The sequence below is a fragment of the Medicago truncatula genome, chromosome 1, assembly GCF_003473485.1.
Source record: "Medicago truncatula cultivar Jemalong A17 chromosome 1, MtrunA17r5.0-ANR, whole genome shotgun sequence".
In the NCBI taxonomy this organism is placed as follows: domain Eukaryota; kingdom Viridiplantae; phylum Streptophyta; class Magnoliopsida; order Fabales; family Fabaceae; genus Medicago; species Medicago truncatula.
In genome coordinates this window covers 5,239,620-5,249,978 of record NC_053042.1, presented here as the reverse complement: position 1 = coordinate 5,249,978, position 10,359 = coordinate 5,239,620, and positions in this window count along the sequence as shown.

Here is a 10,359-nt window from a genome sequence, read left to right as displayed (position 1 = left end):
GGCCATTGTTGTTGTAAATCAAATTATAAGATGTCTAATGATGTTTGGAAAGCAACAATAATTGCTCGAGGTTGTTATTGTATATTTATTAGTTATCTATTTTTTTAAGTTTAAAGTAGATAGATATAAAAACAAGTAAATTATGAAATAGCTGTAATATATTTTACAATATACATAAAAGGATGTTTCATACATTTGCATGAGTATGTTCCATATGTATTAAATTCTGAAGAGAAAAGAAATGAGTGCAATGAGCTCTCAGTTTGTCTTCTCCGCTCAAAGTGATCTCAACCTGCAAACCACCAAAAAACCACCCGACCTCCATAAGCCTTCAACCCCTAAGCTTTCATTTCGTGATAAACTTTGAAGACCCTCCCAAGAAATCCAAATCCGTGAAAGAGAGGACATGATTGAAAAGAAACTTGTACGTATCGAGCTTGGGGATGGTAATCGCCTACTGCACAAAGTTTACTTGGAACCAAAAGTCTTTCAAGAACTCTGCACACCATGGAAAGATGCAATAGTTGTCAAGCTATTGGGAAAGAATCTCGGCTACAACACCATGAGAGACCGACTTCAAAAAATTTGGAGACTCCAAGGAGGGTTTGATATCATGGATAACAACAACGGTTTCTATATGGTGAAATTTGATCAAGCAGCTGATAAGGAAAAAGTCATTACTGGTGGTCCTTGGTTGATTTTTTATCACTGTCTCACAGTTTCACACGGTCCCCAAAATTCGCCTCTCCGGATGCAAAGGTAGATCGCATTGTGGTTTGGGTTCGTTTTCCAGGTTTGAACATTGTTTACTACGACGAAAGCTTCCTTTTAGCTATGGCCTCAGCGATCGGCCGCCCTATAAAAGTAGACCCAAATACTCTGAAAGTTGAAAGAGGAAAATTCGCAAGAATCTGTGTCGAAATTGATCTTACTGTTCCAGTAGTAGGAAAAAATTGGGTTAATGGCCATTGATACAAGGTACAATATGAAGGTCTGCATCTAATTTGCACAAATTGCGGTTGTTACGGTCATCTTGGGAGAAACTGCACCACCACAACAATCACCGCCGCCAGACAGAATAAGCCGCCCCACCAGCAAACCGTCGCCACCATTCAGGTAGAAAACCAAATGTCTGATCAGCACAATCTCACGCAATCAATTCTGGCTTCTCAAAACGGTAACGACATAATTACTCCTCCTATTATTTTGTCACCTGATAATGGAAAAGTAACTAGCATTAATGAGGGAAATGAGGATCTTCATGGTGATTGGTTAGTGGTAACTAGAAAAAAGAAAACACCAATTAACCCAGCCTTAAATTCTGCAAAAACCGTTAACTACAAGGCCAATCGTTTCAGTGCTTTATCCATCTCCCCACAAAAAGTCAAACCTGGCCCACATAGCACCAAGCCATCCCCACGCCCCAACCTAGTTGATACAACACACGCCAGTTCTATTAGCCATGAAACAAAAAGACGGCGTAGTGATGACATTAATAATGACAATTCATTTGACCCAAATTTTGACCCATCACTCTTTGGCCCCACACGAACTACCAAACCAAGCAAGGCTACACACGTGACATACAAACAAATGGAAATATCCTCCAACCTTCAGCCAACTATCACATCCAACACTCAAGCTCAATTAACTAACTCCAACCCCACATTTGAACCAAATTCCACTTTGCAAATTACCACAAGCCATCATATTGAAACAAACAGTAACAACCAATACGCTCCACCAAATATAAATATTGTTACTACTAATGAAAACACACATGTTACACAAATCAACAGTGATGAACATCTGGAAAGCAGTGTCGAGCATCATGACTCCCGTGAGGAGGATATGGTAACTTAGTCCCTCTCTAGCAGTGCCTCTCAATCTTTCTATTTTGTTATAGAAGATTTCTACGATACCACAATCCTCTCTTGGAATATCAGAGGGGCTCACAATAACAAAGCTAGAAGACACCTGAAAGAATTGATTCGAAAACACCAACCAACCTTTATGGCGGTTCTTGAAACACATGTTCCTTTTTCAAAACTCTATGTTTTTTGGTTTAATATGGGATACACCCCGGTTCATATCATTGAAGCTAATGGTCATTCTGGAGGAATATGACTCCTTCAACATTCAGCCAGTAACACAATCTCCACCGTCTTTGACTCCAACCTCGACTCTATAACCTTCTCCATGAGACGGGGAAACGTTTCCACTACCTGCACCTGCATTTATGCTAGCCCTAACCATACTCAGCGCCCCAACCTCTGGAGCTACCTCATGAACATCGGCCAAACCATTGATGTCACGTGGATGCTCATAGGGGATTTTAATGAAACCCTTCTTCCTAGTGACCAAAAAGGCGATATTTTTCACCATAGTAGAGCTGATCTTTTCTCTAACTTCATGAACAATTGCAACCTCCTTGACCTCACAACCACAGGTGGTCATTTCACTTGGTATCACAACAACAACATTCACATTCTCTCCAAAAAAAATTTGACAGATGCATTGCAAGTGTTGATTGGTGTGTTTCCTTTCCTGAAGCTTTTGTTGAGGTCCCATGCAGACTCAATTCCGATCATAATCCTCTCCTCCTCCGCTTTGGTGACCTCCCTTTAGCTAGAGGGCCTAGACATTTCCGTTTTGAAGCAGCTTGGATTGACCACACTGATTATGCTGATTTGGTAAAAAGCTCTTGGACTTCTCAAAACCACAACATCACCGCGACATTAGCTAAAGTTCAAGAGAATTCCATCACTTTCAACCATGATGTCTTTGGAAATATTTTCAAAAGGAAAAAACATGTTGAAAATAGACTCAAGGGCATTCAAAACTATTTGGAAATAGTTGATTCTTATCGACACACCCTCCTTGAAAAAGAATTACAACAAGAATACAATCACATTCTCTTCCAAGAAGAAATGCTCTGGTATCAAAAATCAAGAGACAATGGGTCAAATTTGGTGACAAAATTACCTCTTTCTTTCATGCTCAAACTATCATCAGAAGGAAGAGAAATAGAATCCATAGGCTTCAACTTCCAAATGGCATATGGACCTCAGATAGCTTTATCCTCCAAGAAGAAGCCCAAAAATACTTCAAAAATTTCTTTTGTGGTCATCAACTTCCCTCCACCAACAATTTCCATGAAGGCACACCACCCACCATTGATGACATAGAAAAACTTTTCCTCACTAAACCTACCACCAAGAATGAAGTGTTTGCTGCCCTTAATTCCATGAAACCATACAAAGCACCCGACCCCGATGACTTCCATTGCATCTTCTTTAAACAATATTGGCACATAGTTGGAGATGATGTTTTTCACATGGTCTATTCAGCCTTCCAAACAGGTCACTTTGATCCGGAGATCTCAAGCACTCTCATTGCACTCATTCCAAAAATTGATTCACTCAACACTTACAAAGATTTTAGACCCATCAGCCTCTGCAACATAATCTACAAGATTATCACAAAAGTTCTTGTGCATCGTCTCAGACCTATTCTTAATAATCTTATTGGCCCTTACCAAAGCAGTCTTCTGCCTGGTAGCTTTATGAGAAGATCTAAAAAGAAGAAGGGATATGTAGCTTTTGAACTTGACCTGGAGAAAGCTTTTGATAATGTCAGATGAGATTTTCTTAATTCTTGCCTCCTTGATTTTGGATTTACGAACATCACCATCAAGCTTATCATGCATTGTGTCACATCATCTACATTTTCTGTTTTATGGAACGGTAATAAAATGTCCTCCTTTAAGCCTTCACATGGTCTTGGACAAGGTGATCCGCTCTCTCCTTACCTCTTCATTTTATGCATGAAAAAGCTCTCTATTGTTATTAACAACGCCGTGATTCAAGGAAATAGGGATCCTATTCACATCACTAAGGCTAAAAAATCTCAATTTCGTTTCATCACTGATTTATTTGATAGATTCAGCAGGGCCTCGGGGTTAAAGATTAATATTTCAAAGTCTAGAGCTTTTTATTCTTCAGGGACACCTCAAGAGAAAATCAACAACCTCACCTCTATTTCTGGCATTCACAACACAACCTCTCTTGGCAAGTACCTGGGCTTCCCCATGCTTAAAGGTCATATAAAGAAAAGTGATTTCAACTTCATCATTGAGAAAATGCAAAATAGGCTGGCATCTTGGAAGAACAGACTGCTCAACAGATTAGGTAGATTGGCTTTAGCTACATCTGTCTTATCCTCCATTTCATCCTACTTCATGCAGATTAATTGGCTCTCGCAAAACATTTGTGATTCTATTGATCAAACAACCCGTAATTTTATTTGGCGTGGTTCTAGTAAAAAGGGTGTTCACTTGGTAAGTTGGAAGGAAATTACTAGCCCTAAGCGTTTTGGTAGCTTGAGTATTAGAACAACCCGAAATGCAAATACTTGTCTCCTTTGAAAGTTAGTTTGGGACATGGTTCAGTCCACAAATAAATTATGGGTGAACCTTCTCTCTACTAAATACTCAGCAGGGTCTAACATCCTTCATGCGAATGCAACCAGCAGCAGCTCTCCCTCTTGGGCATATACCATTCGTGCCAAAGACATTCTCAAAAATGGGTATGCTTGGCGCGCCGGATCGGATTCCTCCTCCTTTTGGTTCAGCAATTGGTGCTCTCGAGGTTTACTTGGCTCTTTGGTTCCTATTATTGACATCCATGACATTCATCTCACCGTCAAAGATGTGATAACTTTCAATGGCTAACACACTCAAGCTATTTACACTACGCTCCCTCAATCTGTTGCTGACACCATACATAATTTTCACACTAATTTCAACGTATCTGTTGATGATGCTTTTATTTGGAGACACAACAAAAATGATGTTTACTCAACTAAAAGTGCTTATTCTTGGTTACTTTCCACCATGGAAACAGCTAACAATATTATTCTGTATCACTCTTGGTCGTGGATTTGGAAGTTACAGGTTCCGAAAAAATATAAATTCTTTATTTGGCTAGCATGTCATGATGTGGTCCCAACGCTGTCCTTGCTCCATCATCGGCACATGGCCGTTTCAGCAACTTGTGTGAGATGCGGTGAAGAGGAGGAATCTCTCATGCACTGTGTTTGTGACTGCAGAATTTCTAGTACCATTTGGCAGCAATGTGGCTTTTCGGATCCAGACTTCTTCTCTACCATCTGTGTGCATGATTGGATAAAAGGCAGCGCCAAAAACCCCCGTTCTATCATCTTTCTAGCTTGTCTTTGGTGGATTTAGAGGCACTGTAATCGTATGTGCTTCAATGGTGAGTTTTGGTCCCTCACAAGGTTACGCAACATCATCTATAATTCAGCAGACATAATTGAAAAGATCTTTCAGCTGGCTGGTTCTCCTTCCAATTCAGACCGGTTGGTTCGATGGAACGGCAGCAAGCACAGCTGCAACATCCTCAACGTTGATGGAAGTTGTTTAGGTACTTCTATCCGAGCCGGCTTTGGTGGTTTAATCCATAATAACGCTGGTTTCTTTCCTCTTGGGTTTTTCCGGTTTTCTCAAAGACTCGACGTGCATTCTTCTTGCTGAGCTCACATCCATTCACAAGGGATTACGGCTGGCTTCAGACATGGGATTGGAATATTTAATATGTTACTCAGACTCTTTGCTGTCCGTATCTCTCATTTCAGCAAAGGTTTCGAAATTCCACGCATATGCGGTGTTAATTCAAGACATCAAGGATATTTTACCTTCCCGCAACTACACTATCCATCACACTCTTAGAGAAGGGAATTATTGCGCCGACTTCATGGCCAAATTAGGGGCTACATCAAACATTAAGTTATGTGTTCATTCGTCCCCTCCTCATGATCTTCTCGGCATGCTAAGGAACGATGCAATGAGAGTTTTCTTCCCAAGAGCTTGAGTTTTCTGTTTTTTTTCCTGCTTTTTTTTGTTGTTAATTTAGCTTTGTAACAAAAAAAAATATACATAAAAGATTCAAAAGTCATAACTCATAAGTATATTAACAAACTAAACTCTTAATATTAACAATCAAATTAAATTGTTCCACATATGACCAATGATCAAGATTAAAAAAGCTATGTTTAATCCCCATGAGCTTAGCTCAATTGGTAGGGATATCGCATATTATATGCAGGGGTCGAGGTTCGAACCCCGGACACCCCACTTCTCCACAATTATATTGTGTAAGTTCTAGCCACTAGGCTACTTGACCAAAAAAAAAGAAGCTACCTTTATGTTTGGTACTGATAGGTGATGGTCGAGCCCTTTTCAATGTCTGAGCATTGGCTAATGATTTTTTATTTTTTGTTTGACGACTCTATGTATCTTTAGGAGTCTCTTTAGCACGTCTTTTGCTTTTGAGATTGCATGTTCTGTGTTAATATATATGCCATTTTTTATTGTTAAAAAAAATTTAATGAAAGATCCACGATCTTTAATTGCATTCATCCTTAAAAAGAAGAAATGTCTGCGGTGATCACTCATTTTAGGTATATGTAACCAACTCAATTAAATCAAATATATGCATTGTGGTCAGCCGTAGACGCATGGAGCATATACAAGATAAAAAATGGATTAGAAATTCATTCTATCGTATTATTACGCATGAGAATTATTTGATGGGATTTTAGAGTTTAGACTCTTTTGCACGACTTAAGGTGATTTTAGACATACTCATTGAAATCCACTTAAATATACAAGTCAATTAACTTAATTTATCTTTGATTCATCTTAACATATGTCAGGTACCATATCTAGTTTTGCTATTTTTCTTCTTGAGAGATCCACACAACAATAATTACATAAAATTGTAGTACTATGTTAACTTTCCTTTTTTATGCACGCGTGTAATCACTAAGTAGTAAGTTCCCACTTATTTGTGGTCATAGAGCTCTCTACGTTAAGAATAAAATTAGGATGTGACTTTTGTATCACACATTTTCATGACTTTGATATACATGATGTTCTTTAAAGTTCATGTCAATTCTCACTAAGGCTTCATCACTAGAATTTGCTGCGCAAGCTCCACCAATTAAATATATATGTGCATGCTCTTTTCCCCCTCTCTTTTTAGCAAAAGTTCTCATCCAATCCACACAAACTTTACGTTTTTCCTTGCTGCAATCATCCACACAACCATTCTGAGTAAAATGTCATTTAAATTACTTCCACTATCTATCATTCAATAATTATCACGTTTATTTCGCATATATAATATTAAGAAAATGAACTATGCTATTTACAACGAGAAAAAGCTTCACGAAAACATCCCGATAAAGACTTTGGTCAATTAAAATTTGAAGAAAATTTAGGTACAATTCCTTAGATGCTTTTCGTATGGTTCTTAACTAAATTCACCATGATTTCCTTAAATCCATAATTTTCTCAAAGTTTGTTATATCCAAAAAATATGTATTTTTAGTTAAGAACCATACGAAAAGCACCTAAGGAATTGTACCTAAGTTTTCTCCTTAAAATTTAGCGCTAACGAAATTAATACATGGGTGTGGTGGGTGGATAACAAGCAGGTCAACAAGTAAAAACATTTCACTTGTGTCGTGAAGGTTTCGCTGGCCCATTATTTGCTAACAATAGCATTTCTGTAAGAAAATAAAATATGATAAATGAAAGAAAAAGAATGATGATTCAACTAAGTTATTTTATTATCTATCTACTAATATTTTTTATCTATCTCCAAATAACATAGAAGAACTAGTATAGTATATATCATCGATCGATAAAACCTACGTAAGTTTTTTCCTTTGGGATCAAATGTAACAAAGTTTGTGTTTCCATATCTATCTATGTTTTTGACCAAGTCCAACCCGATATAATGAAATATTTTATATGTACCAGTACATGTTCTAAATTATGCTTCGTTTAGATTATATTAGTATACAAGAAATTAGTAACTTAATACAAATAATCCTCAGCTTGGTCCCAAGCAATAGCATGCAAAAGTGAGTAAATAATATGATACAACGGATTGTAGAGTCGTTGGATTGAAATATAAAAAATTATGTATTTCACTAGTCTACAAAAGACTCTTGCAGTTCGTTACATTATGCATCATGTAGAGATATTTTTTTGCAATTTTTGAGAGTAATGGTTTGAAACTGAACCATCTCCTTGTATTCTGCAATTTGAAATTAAAATCTACAAAAAGAATAGAATTTCCCCAATGTAAAATTCATAACACAATCTACAAAAGAGATAACTCATTAAAAAAAATAGTCTATTTAGTGTAATAAACTCGTAGTCTCACTTCTAACGTGAAACTTGTTACTCACCAATGTAAAACTCATAACACAATCTTCCAAAGGTTCTTCATTTTTATTCTGATACCACTTGTATACTAAAAAAAATACTCTATTTAAAAATACAAAGATCACATATATAAAACTTTAACTTAAATATAGTTTTGGTTCTCTATTTCTATTGATTCATAATTGTAGTCACTCATTTCTAACTCCTAAAGTATTCTCCCACAATTAAAAAAAAAAAAAAAAATCTCCAGCACGGATTGAACTTCATTTTTATTGATGTGTCAAGTTGAAAAGGAACTAGCTGGTGATATGAAGAAGTATATATTATTTTTTTTGAAAAAAAAAAAGTAGATTTATTAGGGGTTTACAATTTTTTTCTATTAATTATAAATTTATTCTTTTAAGCAATATTTTAATCATGACATTTAAAATAAAATAATAAAATTTAAACTACACGTATATGCACTATCGTTTTTTTTTTTTTTGAAGGAATATATGCACTATCGTTGTGATGTGCCAATTTGTGTTGCTCTTGTTGTTACATCAGCAAAAGTAAATTTCACTTTGAGTGATGGAGAATTGTTTTGAAATTTAATAAACCGAAGAACTATGCCTTGAATTTAGAAACAGATCGGTTAAAATCGTAAACAACTAAAAAAGAGAGATTAAAATGCATTAAACTTCATTTTTTTTAGAAACACTAATGAAGCGATGATGATAATTTAGTGGTATTCATTAATTCTTTGATTATGTTACATTTTTTTTCTCAACATGCAGGAATTGAAGTAGAAAAAGAAGTATGATTAGTTATAAAAAATAGAATCATATATAATAATCATATACACACATCTAACTTTGATCAATAGGATTGAGTTCAGCCGGATGAGTTAAACTTTCATAACATATTAAAACTTACGTTCAAATATTGATTAGAAGATGTGTCTATATTTACATTTTGTTTGGTTGGAGTGAAATTGAGAAGAGAGAAATTAAAGAGAGAGAAGTTGGAGAGAAAGACCATACTTCTCCTGTTTGGTATAAGGAGAACTTGAAGAAGAAAGGTTGGACCTATTCCTCTTTTTCTTTTCTCGGCTAACATGTGAAGAAAGAAGGAAGAAATGGAACAATATTCTAATCTTCCAGTTTTGCCCTTACAATAGTACAAAACCTTTCTCATTTCTATGTTACATGTTACAAAGATTAATTCTAGAACTAGAAGATTAATTTTTAACTGATTAATACATATCCGCTTCATTCTTTTTGTGAGCTCACTTTCCATTTCAAGATAGTATAATTTAAAAGATAGTATAACTTAAAAAAAAAAATAGTATAATTTAAAAGCATTTTACAATTTATTTGACTAGTTTTAATAAATGTTAAATAAAAAAACTCTACCGTAATATAAAAAAAAAGAATAAATCATGACAAATAAAAAACTTACGTATGCTTTACTTTTATAAAAATATTGATTACTAATATAAACAATATAATTGTGTATATTTTTCTTCACAAAAATTGTATATTAATAAAAATATTAAGGTGTTAGCACAAGGATATTTTTGTCTTTTTATAAATTTAACAAACTTCTCTCTCCTATTTCTCTTCTCTTTCTTTTATACCAAACAATACATTAAATCTACTCTATTTCTTTTCTCTTTCTCTCTTATCATGCTCTTTCTCACCTCTTTCTCTCTTCTCAATTTATCCTCGCAACTAAACCCTTAGTGTATAACATTGTCTCAAACATGATTACACACACTTGAGAGTCAAAAGTGTCTACAATTTATTATATTTATTAGGGTTACAAATGTTTTTTGTCCTTATAAATATACCAACATTTTGTTTTAGTCCCTTTGAATTTTTCCTTCAACTTTTAGTCCCTAAATTTTTTTTCATTTTCACTTTTGGTCCCTCTTTTAAAGTAAACTCATATGTAGAATTTATTTTTTTGAATAAAATTTTGCAAAAAAATTTATAATATTATAAGAATCTCTCCCAAAAAAATTTAGAATTTTTTAACAAAACATGAATTTAATATGAATTTTTATATTTTTGATTGTTAAAAATTTATATTTAATTTATGTTTTATTAAAAAAATTTAAC